This window comes from Dipodomys merriami, unplaced genomic scaffold (genome assembly GCF_024711535.1).
Source record: "Dipodomys merriami isolate MVZ:Mamm:240054 unplaced genomic scaffold, mDipMer1.0.p SCAF_39, whole genome shotgun sequence".
NCBI classification, from domain to species: domain Eukaryota; kingdom Metazoa; phylum Chordata; class Mammalia; order Rodentia; family Heteromyidae; genus Dipodomys; species Dipodomys merriami.
In genome coordinates, this window is record NW_027205492.1 from 4,555,538 (window position 1) to 4,569,424 (window position 13,887).

The 13,887-nt window shown below is 39.6% G+C and overlaps 2 long non-coding RNA genes across 2 annotated transcripts in view; one reads left to right on the plus strand and one right to left on the minus strand.

Moving 5' to 3' along the window:
- The window catches only part of LOC138805203 (uncharacterized), a 33,900-nt gene extending 30,739 nt beyond the window's left edge, over positions 1-3,161 (minus strand). The window contains exon 1 of the long non-coding RNA XR_011365465.1: positions 3,147-3,161. This is a non-coding gene — a long non-coding RNA (uncharacterized lncRNA). The remainder of the gene's footprint in view (positions 1-3,146) is intronic.
- A 3,932-nt stretch (positions 3,162-7,093) lies between these two features.
- On the plus strand, positions 7,094-9,139 carry LOC138805204 (uncharacterized). The gene is made up of 3 exons (XR_011365467.1): positions 7,094-7,204; positions 7,472-7,888; positions 8,961-9,139. It is a non-coding gene; the product is annotated as an uncharacterized lncRNA (long non-coding RNA).
- The last annotated feature ends 4,748 nt before the right edge of the window (positions 9,140-13,887 follow it).

The window sequence follows — 13,887 nt, forward strand, 5'->3', positions numbered from 1 at the left end:
AGAATCCTAGCTACTTAGACAGCTGAAAGCAGGTGGTTCTTAATTCAAGGCCATCTCTGAGTGGAAAAATTCAAGTGAACCTATCTCAAATAATGATGCTGATGACTATGATGATGATAAATCAGCAAACCAGAGCTAGAGAAGTGGTTCAAGTGGTAGGGCACCTGCCTAGCAAGCACAGATCCTGAATTCAAAGAAAAGACCAAACTTAAGAATTCATGGGAAAGATGAAGGAGCTGAAATACAAGCCAAAAGAATAGAATATATGTTCAATAAAATCATAGCAATTTTATATAATAATATATTATAAAATATAAAATAATATATGTGTTGTATATAATATGTAATATACTATATTATAATATATAATATATTATATTATATATTATATGTATTATATATATGTATTATATATATGTATTATATATATGTATTATATATAACACATGTTACATATTATATGTATTATATTATGTATTATATTATATTATAATAAAATTATAATGCTTTTTAACATCATAAATAGGAACCTTGGTGGTCAGTGTGGTACCCAGGATATAAAAAAGGAAGGTGGACCATAAAGTTGTCTCAGGGTTTCTTTTTCCTCTGCAATTTCATTGATAACTCCCTAATTATCTTTCTTTTTTGGGGGGGTCCGGTCATGGGGCCTGAACTCTGGGCCTGGGCACTGTCCCTGAGCTCTTCATCTCAAGGCTAGCACTCTACCACTTGAGCCACAGCTTCACTTCCGGCTTTTTTTCTTTTTTGCTTATGTAGTCCTGAGGAATCGAACCCAGGGCCTCATGCATGCAAGGCAAGCACTCTACCACTGAGCCACCTTCCCAGCCCATAATTCCAAATAATTTATGTAAATTCTTCCCCCTTGAAAGAATATCTTCATTATGGACAAGCCTACTGACTTCTTCCCTTAGCATTTGGTTTGGAAGCACAGGTGATTTACAGTGGAGACAAACACCACTTCAACCAGGCTATCCAGGCTGGTATCATCTGTGTGATATCATCATAAAGAAAGTATCTTTTCAGTTGGGCACCTGTGACTCACACATGTAATCCTAGCTACTTAGGAGTTTGAGATGTGAAGCTTGAAGTGAAGCCAGTCCAGACAGAAAAGTCTGTGAGACTCTCCAATAAACTACTCAGAAAAAAATCCAGAAGTGGTACTGTAGCTCAAGTGGTAAAGCGCTAGCTTTGAACTCAAAGAAGTTCAGGTACAGCACCCATGCCCTGAGTTCAAGCCTCAGAACCAACAAAAGAGAGAGAGACAGAGACAAGATCAAGAGCAAGAGAGCAAGAGCAAGAGAGAGTGAGAGTAGCTTTCACATGATGTGATGAGAGATGATCACTCAACACTACTGTTGTCACCCACACCAAACCCATAAGCTCAGTCTAATCTTGAGAAAAATGTCATATAAACTCCACCTGAAATATATCCTAATTAATGATAATTAATTAATTCTTCTCCAAACTAGAAAGATCATTAGACACCAGGAAGGTCTTAGAAGAAGTTATTAAGACATAACAACCTGTAGCAGTGAGCATCCTGGATGAAATCATGCAATAAAAGGCCCTAGATAAAATCAAAACCCATTCAAATAAATTAAAGGCCATAGTAAATAATTGTGCATCAATATTAGTTTACTAAATTGTGAAAAATGTCCACAGCAATGGAAGACATCAACATCAGAGGGGGTCTGTGTGTCAGAGCACAGAATATCTAGAACATAATCTGACCCACTAGGTCCACTTGTGTAGAACAGGAAAATACATTTGAGACTACTGTAAACTTCCTCCTCATATCAAGAACATGATAATTGAATCCCAGAGAGGAGTGCTCTGTGGCCATGAGGAAGCTAGTGTAGATATAAGTCCTTGACAAGGTTGCATTTTGTTCATTCTCATAGCCCTCCATTCCTCTCTCCCCTTACTTTTTTGGTCCAAGATAGGATGCTTTCACTCATTACCTAGCCCTCTACCAACTGAACCACACCCTAACTCCTCTTCTCTTCTTTATATACATAATTTCTGGGCCCCACTTTGCTCTTTAGCAAGGATAGAGCTCAAGAAGTATTTCCATTAAAAGGCTAGGCCCCTGGCAAAAATCATAAGACTTGCTCTTTAGCAAGGATAGAGCTCAAGAAGTATTTCCATTAAAAGGCTAGGCCCCTGGCAAAAATCATAAGACTTGGTTTAAAAAATTAACTAAATCAAAAAGGTCTGGGGAAGCCAGGCACTGGTGGCTCATGCCTGTAATCCTAGCTATTCAGGAGGCTGAGATGTGAGGATCGTAGCTCAAAGCTAGCCCAGGCAGGGAAGTCTGTGAGACTCTTAACTCCAGTTAGTAACTAGAAAACCAGAAGTGATGCTGTGGCTCAAAGTGGTTGAACACTAGCCTTGAGCAAAAAGAGCTCAGAGATAGCACCCAGGCCCTGGGTTCAAACCCCATGAACAAAAAAAAAATAGGTCTGGGGATAAGGCTCAAGTGATAGAACAGGCAAACATAATTCCTTCAGTTCAAAATGCCAGTGCCATGAAATAATAATAGTAAATCAAGACAATATTCTGAGCAGCCTAATGTAAAAGCAGAAAGTATGTGAGGCAGGTTGGGTGGATGGGGAGTAAAGGAGGAAAAAGAGTTAATGCCCAAATCTACATCACAACTGTACTATATTAATGATTATTAAATATGGGTTCAAATATCATCGTGTTCCCACTTTAATAGTTTCTCTAAGTACTCCAGGAATATTTCCTATTTCTGGGCCTTTGTTCTATCAACTACAAAAAAAGGGGGCTGGAAAGATTCCTCTAAGGACTCTTTGAAAGTCAGAGAGGCTCAGATTTTATAAAGGTCATCAGAGTTGTGAGTTAAAAGCAGACCATGCACAGCATTGAGATGACTAAATTTGGGGTCACAGTGCCGAAGACCCTACAGAGAAGAGGCATTTTCAGATTTTAGGTCACTTGGCTACATTGCTTCAATCTCTTGCATCTTCAATTTACTTAACTTTTGCTTTGATATTTTACCTTGTGCTGTTCCGTAATGCTGGAAAGACCTTCTAAATCTTATGGACCTTTTCCATGCCCTTGATCAACTGAAACCATCAAATGCAACCTTGTCAAGAACTTACCTCTACATCCAGCTTCCTCATGGCCACAGAGCGCTCCAGATCACAAGAACATTTTATCCTCCTCTCTGGAACTCAATTTTCCCATTCTTAATATAAGGAGGAAGTTTACAGTAGTCTCAAATGTCCTTCCTGTTCTACACAGTAGAACGTTGTATGATTAGGGAAATGACAAGAGCTGAAGTACACTGGGTTCTTCCTGATGCTGGTACATGATGATCTATCCCAGGTGACTGACTGGAAGACAACCTTCGTGTCCAGTTTTAGGCAGAGAAGATGACGGGGCTCAAGTTTTGCATAGGCTGACCAGTTGCAGGTCTACTTTTGTACCTCAGGGGTGTTGACGGAGTCTCAGATGTGAGCAGGGTGCTCTTTGCTTCAGTTAGGAGACAGGGTCTTGACATATGGTCCCTTGTTGAAATTCTGGTGTGAAAGGATCCTGGTAGGATGTGGGGAATGTTTCTGATGCTAGATATTTGCTGTGAAATGAAGCCACTCAAATGACATTTTAGGTGACCTTAACTGTGTCAGTGAAACCCAAATGCATAGTGAGTACTCTGCCTCTGATTCTCTCCTTACCACCAAAGTTTTCCACACAGTCAGATATGCGCTTAAAAACTGGGTGCTAGTGGTCACGCCTGTAATCCTAGCTACTCAGGAGGCTGAGATCTGAGGATGGTAGTTTGAAGCCAAGCTGGGCAGGAAAGTCTATGAGATACTTGTCTTCAAGTAACCAGCAAAAAAGTGGAAGTAATGCTGTGGCTCAAGTGGTAGAGTACTAGCCTGAGTGATAACAGACAGGACCCAGGACAAGTTTAAGTCCCAATATTGGGGTGGGTATACACACACACACACACACACACACACACACACACACACACACACACACACACACAGTACTACAAGATTGTTAGAAAGCCTATAACATGTCATATGCTCTGGCAGTTTCTTACATAGATGGTGTTACTGACATTCAAGAGGGCTGAGAACTTGTCTCTACTACATGCCAGTTGGAAGTAGAACTTAGGACTGCAAGAAGGCAAGAGCATTGTATTTTTTTGGACTCCCGAAAGGAATTAGAAAACAAAGGTTACCTGGAAGGAATGGGAAGGTGAATAACTGAACAAGGATGAAAAGAGTACTCACCTCATGGAGGCTAGGAAGAGAGAGAACAAAAGGCTGGGCCCCAATATTTCCTTCAAGGGCATTCTCCCAATAACCTATCTTCCTTCCAATTGTCTTCACCTCTTAAGATTCCACCATCCTCTTAGTACAACCTACCGACCAAGCCTTCTGCGTATGGGCCTTTGGGAACCAAAATCAAACACGATCACTGGGATTATTACGAGTTTTAATAAACCCTTTTCACTTAGTTATTTCCTTTGCCAACTTCTTTTCTAGAATTTTCACTCTGTCTCTTCTGACTCTCGAATATAAAATAAAAGGAGTATAAAGAAAAATATAACATGTCCACAAATGGAAAACAAAACAATTATTCACTTATATCTTTAGGAAAGCCAATGGACACAATGCCTCTGCTCCCATATTCTCTACCCTCCTACTGCCCCATACCTTGTTCCATGTTCATTTTAGTTTTGGCATGCTAATGAGATCTTTCTAAAACTATGACATAGATACAGGACATGATTACTCATTGTACTCATTTATTATTAGGACAAGTTGTATTTTTCCTGATAGCTTCCTTGATAGCTTCTGCCTCACTGGATCATAAGCTGTAGTTACTGCTTTGTAAGGCTTAGGGCTGATGGATTTTCTGATTATTTGCATTTTTAGGCCATGTCTTTCCTTCTTATCTCAGTTGGAATTATAGTTTGGCCATGTACTTCCTTTGCATCCTGTCTCGATATGTTTATGTGTTCATTGATGTTGGAAAGTACAATGGTTCAACATTTCCATGGAAAATTTGTTCTTCCATTAAGAAAATAATGAATTGGGCATGATGGCTAATATCTGAAATCCAGCTATTGAGGAGATGGAGGTAGAGGGATCATGTTTCAAGGTCATCTGGGAAAAGAGATTACAAGACTTCGTGACCAAATTCAACCAATAAAAAGCTGGTTGTGGTGACATACACTTGTCATCCCAGCCACACAGAAAGTGTAAACAAGAGTACTGCACTCTGGGGCTGGGAATGTGGCTTAGTGATAGAGTGCCTGCCTAGCATGCATGAAGCCCTGGATTCAATTCCTCAGTGTTAAATACACAGAAAAGGCTGGAAGTGGCGCTGTGGCTCAAGTAGTAGAGTGTTAACAGTGAGCAAAAGAAGTTCAAGGACAGTGCCCAGGCCCTGAGTTCAAGCCCCAGGACTGGCAGAGAGAGAGAGAGAGAGAAAGAGAGAGAGAGAGAGAGAGAGAGAGAGAGAGAGAGAGAGAGAGAGAGAGGAGTACTTCACTCTAGGATGGTCTGGGAAATCAGGGTGAGTCCATATTTGAAAAATAATGAAATCAAAAAGGTCTACAAGTATAACTCAAGTAGTAAAGCATAGGTGTGCATATGTACATACACATACATGCATGCATGCATATATGTATACATATATATACTATGTACATATAGTCCTTCAGGTAGCTTTCATGACAAAAATTCAGTAGTTTTGAAACCAACATTCATTGTATTCCAAAACAGTCATTTTTACTTCCTATCACCATTCATACATGTTAAATGCCTCTTGTCTTTTAAAGCAATGCAGCAGCTCACCTGACCCTACAGGAAGAGCCTCAGATCTCATTCTACTACACATATAGACTTACAGACAACATTGCTGCTGTTCTTCATCCCCTAGTTGTCAAATTACCTCAACTACATTCGCGTCTCTCATCAATGTTACTAGAATCAACTAAACATACAAGAAAATGGCAATTTCTTGCTTGTATTAGTATATAATATTGAAGTATGTGGAAAGTCACAGACACTTTTATGCTCATGGACCTCATTTATTCTTTTTTTTTTTTTAATGTTTTCTTAGCAATGCTAAGGATCAAACCCAGGACCTCAGGAATGTTAGGTAAGTGTTCTAACTTTGAGCTACCACATCAGCCTCTCCATTTATTCTTGACTTTTTTGCTCTCTCTGTATTATTTATTTATTTATTCATTTATGTATTTATTTATTTATTTATTTTTGTCAGTCATGGGGCTTGAACTCTGGGCTTGGGCCCTCTCCCTGAGCTCTTCAGCTCAAGGCGAGCGCTCTACCACTTGAGCCACAGCGCCACTTTCAGTTTTCTAGTGGTTTATTTGAGATAAGAGTCTCACAGACTTTCCTGTCCAGGCTGGCTTTGAAATGTGATCCTCAGATCTCAGCCTCTTGAGTAGCTAGGATTACAGGCATGAGCCACTAGCACCCAGCTTGTATTTTATTTTTAAGAAGTTGTACAAAGGAGTATTCAACTCAACAACTCTGATTGTAAGTATAATGCATCTTGATCTGTGTCACAGCTTCCATTCTCTTCCTCACCCCAATATTTCTCAATCCCAGCTCCGAGCTCTATTTATTTTAGATTTTTTTTCTTGGTTTCTTAAGTTTCATTCTCTGTGTCTTTCTACTTTCTTGATTGCTGCTCTTTGAATATATCTGCAGCTGATTTTTGAAGCAATCACGAATACAAGATTATACCTATTTGCAGCATGATGGAAGGAGTCCTACTCTTGGACTTGTTCAGGCTGTGGTTACTCTTGTAATATGAAACAAGATCATTTCTCATTCCAGACTTTTGGAAATTTAAATGAATGATCTCAAAAATATCGCTTAACATTTTGGGGGACTAGGGGCATTCAGAAAAGGCCTCTAATATTATATTCCTGTACAAAGTCCCTGGAATCTTGGCAATGCCCCCTACTGAGCAAGCTGGCATTTTCTGGTAATGGCAGTGTCTATGGTGACTTTAGCCACACCCAGTTGAATAAGATATAAATGGGATGGATACACAACTCAGCTCTCAGCAAAGATCCTTCCCAGCAAGATGAAGTCCACCACTTTCTTCATCATTTCTCTGCTTCTCATTCTGCAGGAGCAAATAGCAGTTGGAATTGGATATCATGGTGAGTGGGGAAAGTCTGTTGGGGGAAAGATAACTAGGGGAGAAAGGTGTCTTGTAAGGGAACTCTAAAAGTGACTAGAACCTTCTTCACTCAGAGCTTCTTATGCCTGGTTAAAAAAAAAAAACACCAAGTCTTCTCCACACATCCCTTATGAGAACATCAGAGAGCCGAGGAAGAACAGGGTTGGGTTACAAGTTGCAAGGGGTCATGAGTGGCAAGGGGTCCCTGGAGATGGTATAACTTGGACGTCTTATTGTCATTTACTAGGCAGTCCTCCAGGCCAGTTGTCAAATGAAATACCTGCATTTTCAAAAAGACCAAGAGGTTCACGGGGTTTTGAACATCATCGCAGTATGCATGTTACAGAAGATAGTTCTCTAAGCCAACCTGAACCAAAAGTTGGTGACAGTGATTCTGATTCAAAATACACACTTAAAGAAAAAGAAACCATTATCTCCGAGGAACACAGATCTGAAAACAAACCTGACAGCTTTTCTTCCGGTGACAGTCTCGAGAATAAGGTAGAAAGTCGTGTACACAGAGATTTCCATGAAAGACGCCACAAAACTGAAAAGGAAGATCAAGGCGGCTATGAATTTTCCAAAAAAAGGACCATCCAGTTTCAACATGAACACAATGAATAATACACCCGCTGACCAACTGAATACCTGGACCGATACCAAGGTAAGATTTGTTTTAACCAAATAAGAATGATACTAAATCCAGTGTTTAAAAATAGTACATGAGGACTTCCAGGGCCCATTATGGGATGGATACCCACTGTCCACGTCAGCAGAAGTGCTGTTACAAACTTGGAGAGCATGAGTGCCACTCGCTGGTAAGAAGAACACCTGCCAGAGGCACAAAACTATCCCTTATCACAGAACCCTAAATATATATCCCCAGTAAGCATTTTAAGGGGCACTTACCTAACAGTAAATTCTTTTCTGAGCGTACACCTAAGCATATTTCTGGATTTCAAATATAACCATATTCTTTGGAATATTGTAATTTAGTTTCTTGCTTATATTGGTATTTTCTTTCGGGGAAACCCCTGTAATCCCAGCTCCTTGGGAGATAGAGGCAGGAGAATCACAAGTTAGAGGCCAACTTGGACAAGTTACTGAGATCATGTCTCAAAAATAAAATAACAACAACAAAAAAAAAGGGACTGGGTGCAGCCTCAGTGGTAGGATTCCCAATACCATATATATATATATATATATATATATATATATATATATATATATATATATATATAACATACCATATATATTACATACCATATATTACATATCATATATATTACATACCATATATATACATATATATTCTTTATCTCGACACCAACAAGTGTGCTTGCTTCTCTGTTGGGGTACATCTATCCTCTTTCAGAGACTGCTGGTCCAAAGTTGAGCTGCCCTTCCTTCAGAATATAAGAAGACAATCACAAATAAAGACCCCTGTGTGTGATGCAGGAGAGATGAAAAGTGGGCACAAGAAGTGTTGAGAAATAACAGGTATAAGAGGGACATTTGCAGTGTCATGACAGAAATATAAAGCCCAAGGAGAGAAAATGATGTGCCCTGCACATTTGTACTAATAACACATCGGTTAGAGGAAAAGTAAGCAACAAAATCAATGGACAAAGCTAGTATTGTCATTGTCAGTGGCTGGTACAGTAGGGAGTGTGCCTCCTATCCCCACCCACCACCCTTCGCTGCCTCACTTCTCAACTTGCCCTCTGCCTCCCCAGGAGTCACCTAACCTGAATGAAGACTGTGATGTGTTCCAGATGAAGACTTCCACGTGGTCCCGCAGCCTCGGTCCATGGATGACACCTTGGGGTCACACCTGCTTGTCTTGGGGTTTCTAAACCTGGAGACTCTTCAAACACCTGCTTTCAAATAAAAAGATCACTTTCTGCATCATTTACTCTTGACTACTGAGATCTTATTTCCTTGAAGTTTAGGGAATGGGGGAGGGGATATTTCCAAAATGAAAGGCAGGAATATTCTCAGAGAATTATGGAGATTTGCTAATCAAATTCTAGACTTCTGGCTAGACAGTCCATATGAAAAACGGGATAAGGGGATTCTGCCAGTCACTAGACTTGACTATAAAAGCCCCTCAGAACCCTTTTCCTTGGGAGATTTCAGAAACTGACAGCCTCCCAGAATTATCAGGGATGATGTGTCCTGTGAGGCTCTGCAGAACCCTGACCTACTGTTGTCTTCCCACAAGGCCCCACTGCAAACCCCAATCAATTCGTGCCTTCAGTTCTACCAGTCCATAGTAGCTCATCTCTGGTGTGGGGCAAGAATTCTGCTCCCCTACAGATTCCTATTAATGGAAAGATCCCATGTTCAGTCTGTACCACTGCACTGAGAGGAAATGGTTCATCAGTGTCATCTGTGGAGAGGCAGAGGATGAACTACAAGGGCTGGGATCTTTATGATGAAAACTTTACTACTGAAACATCCTTCTTTCCAGTATTCAAGTAAGATGCCCAGGGATGACAATCCTCAAACAAGCATAAACCAAAATAAAGGAATCAAAAACCCCTCACCCCATGGATACAGGGTTTCCAATTCTATCTCCATCATGGACACGGGATTATCTTCAATGAAACCAGATTTCCTCTGAGATCTTTATACATGGAAAACTTAATGCAGTAAAGTTGAACCTCAGTTCATACATATTGGATGAATGGAAGTTAGGCTATCACACTTGGGAGTCTACACGCCGGAAGTGGACTGACAGAAATACTTAGTCAAGAGCATGCTTGATTCTTGTGGAAAGGGAACAATGGTTCTCAGTGTGATCAAATGACAACAGATCTTCTCAGTTACCACACGCCCAGGGGCATAGCAACCCTGACTCAGTCCCAGGAGACATAGGCACCTGTTCATGTACAGAGAACATGTCCGCCATTGCTATGGGTCACTACAGTTTGGCCATCATCTCTGTGCATTCAGCTAATAGACATGGAAATGCAGAGTACACTGAGTTTGAATTAGAATGAAATTAGCCCTTTGCAGTTCTGGATATCTGGGACATCGGTCCATATTTCCTTCCAATTTATCCCTTTGGATTGAGCATGACTATCCTACATTTATTGCACAATTGTCTCCTGGAAATACACAACTTTTATACATTCAGAGTTCACAGATGGAGAAGAATTTTGTCCAGAATTGGATATATCATGAATATGATATCATGTGGGTGTGGCAACTTCTTGTGCTTACAATCCTCGCTGAAGGCTGAGATCAAGAAAATCCCAGTTCAAGACCCAACCAGCCAAAAAAGTCTATAATACCCCATCGCCACCAACAACTTATGTGGTGGCCTATGTCTCAACCCAACAACATACGGTAGGAACCGTGAAGTAGAAGTATCATGGACTATGCAAGCCCAGGCAAACACTGAGACTCTATCTTAAAAGTAACCAGAGCTAAGCCAGACAGATAATCCTGGCTACTCAGAAGGCTGAGATCTGAGGATTGGGGTTCGAAGCCAGACCAGGCAGGAAAGCCGATGAAACTCTTATCTCCACTTACCCAGAAAAAAGCTCAAGTGGAGCTATATCTCAAATGGTGGAGTGCAAGCCTTGAGTACAATAGTTCAGGGACAGCACGCAGACCCTGACTTCAAGTCTCAGGAATGGCACACACACACACACACACACACACACACACACACACAGCTAAAAGGACGGATGACATGGCTTGAGTGGCTGCGTACCTGCGTCAGACAGGCAAAATCCTGGGTTAAAGTCTCAGTACTGCAAATAAATAAATAAAAAGAGAAATAAATAATATTATAAAATAAAATAGAGGGTTTGTTTTTCAATTTCACACTACATATGGAAATGGTGCATGTTAAGGAATTTTGGAATAAGCACATTGTACTTCAGAAAGGACACTGATAGAGACAGAGAAAGCTTCTGGGCTGTCATGGAGTCCTGACTTTCAATCCTCTGTGAGTATTTTCAGTGGTGTGCTTTGACACCTACCTTCTACCACAAGCATGTTGATAAGCTTATTAAATAAGCATTCTAAAGCTTTAACTTTCCACTATTGATTATTTTATTGCTTATGTTATCATGAAGCATGATAGTAGTTCATCTGTCAGGCCCTTGGGTCTAGACTTTGTCAGATGCTGGCTTTCTGGATCCATCTCATTCCTTGTTGTATTTCTTTCCAGGTGATTTATATCTTTTTTTTTTGTTTACGTTGCTCTACATTGTACTAAAATATAGGTTTTCAAATATTCCCTCATGACCCTCTGAATTTCATTGGTACTCGTAATATCCCCATTTCATTTCTAATTTTATTCTTTCCCCTCCTTCTTTTGGTCAGTTTGACTTAAGCTGAGAAGAATGTGTATTATGCAGCTACTGGAAGAAATAACCTATAGTTCTTTATAAAGTTCTTTTGATCTATGGTGTTCATTAATTCTGCAGGGTTTTTTTTTTTTATTGTCGATCTGTTTTGTCTCCAGGACATAGTAGTGAGAGTGGGATATTGTAGTATCCTTATTTTATTGTATTGGTATCTATCTATCTATAAATCCAATAGCATTTGTTTAATGAAACTTGATGAACCAGCCTTTGGTGCGTACATGTTAACTATTGCTATCTCTTCCCAATGAATGTTCCCTTTTTTACTATGAAGTGCTTGCTTTTTTTCTGACTGATTTTGGTTTGAAGTCTGTTTTATCTAATGTGATTATAGCTACTCCTGCCTGTGTGGGCAGCCCATTGGCTTGAAATATTTTTTTTCCATCCACTTACCCTAAGTCCATATTTGTCTTTGTCAGAAAGATGTATTTTTAGTATGCAACAAATGGTTGGGTCTTGGTTATTATTGGTGATGGTGGTACAGAGTTTTGAATTCAAGGCCTCCTGCTTGCTAGACAAGTACTTGTCTGCTGTGTCACACCTCCAGCCTAGTTTTTGTAGGCTACTGTTAAAATAGGGTCTTGATTCTTACCCAGGCATGTCCTTGGACTTAGGATCCAGAAGTTGTTGAGATGGCCAGGACATGACACTACATCCAGCTCCTGCTGTTGAGATGGAGTCTTACAGATTTTCCCCAGGCTTGCCTGAAGACATACTTCTCCCAATTTCAGTTTCCCATGTTGTTTTGGATAATCTGACTTCAAATGTGATCCTCCCATTCTCAACCTCTTAAGTAACTAAAATTACAAGGATAAGGCACTGGCACATAATTTGGGGTCCTGATTTTTAATCTAACCCACTATTCTACATGTTTTGATCGAAGAATTAAGACAATTTATACCTGGCATTAATATTTAAAGTTTGGTAGTATTTCCTGTCATTCTGTGATGTTTTTGCTTCTTTTCTAATCCTTATTTTCTACCCTACTCATCTAGTGTGACTTATTTTCCCCTATTGTGATTCCTGGTTGTGCTTCTGATCCTCATTTGTGTGTACCGTTTCTTTTAAACATATTCTGAAATTCTAGTTTACTGGTCATGAATGCCTTAAGTTTTTTGTTTTTTTTTTTTTTTTTGGGGTCCGGTTGTGGTGCCTGAACTCTGGGCTGGGCGCTGTCCCTCAGCTCTTCAGCTCAAGGCTAGCGCTCTACCACTTGAGCCACAGCGCCACATCCGGCTTTTTACTTTTTTGCTTATGTGGTGCTGAGGAATCGAACCCAGGGCCTTGAGCATGCAAGGCAAGCGCTCTACCACTGAGCCACCTTCCCAGCCCTGCCTTAAGTTTTTGTTTACCTTCAACTATGAAGGAGATAGTTTTGTTACATAATCTATATGGACACTTCTTTTTCATGCCCTCATGCTTTTAGAATTTCTGTTGAAAAATCTGTTATTATTCTGATGAATTTGCATTTCCATGTGACCTATTGCTTCTCTGTTGCAATTTTTTTCTTTATTGCATATATTCAATGTTTTTCTGATATTATGCATAGAAATATTCATTTTCTAATTCCCTATTTGGTGTTCTGAAAGTCTCCTCTCTGATCCTCTCTTTCTTGAGATTAGGGTAATTTTCTTCTATAATTCAATTGAATATAATTTTTAAACTATTAGCTTATATCTCCTCTCCTTCTTCTATATGCATCATTAGTAGGTTTGGTCTTGTGATAGTACTTCCGATTTCTTGAATGTTCTATTTATATTTTCATAGTACTTTTCTCCTGTGTGATATAATCTCTCTACTTTATCTTGATCCCTGATATTTTATTTTCAACTTGTTCCATTCTATTAGTAAGGCTTAAAATTGAGGTTTTAATTTGAGCTAGTGAGCTTTAATTCTAGTATTTCTACTTCATTTTTCTAGGATTTCTGTATTTTTATTGAAATCCTCCTCCTTTACATCCTGTATTGTCTCCCTTGTTTCATTCCGTTGTCAATTAATTCTTTTTTACTTAATTCTGCTCTTTATTTTTAGGCTCTTTGATTTCATTAAGGTGTTTACACATTCCTTCTTTAATTTCATTCTCTTATTTGTGTGTGTGTCAATACTAGGGCTTAAACTCAGGGCCTCAAGCTCTTGGCTTTTTCACTTACATCTCCTACTCAAGCCACCTCTCCAATCTAGTATTTTTTCTGTTTAAGTAGATGTAAGAGCCTCACAGTCTATTTAGGCTGGTTTTGAACCGTAATTCAGATTCAGCCTCTGGAGTAGTTTGGACTACTTG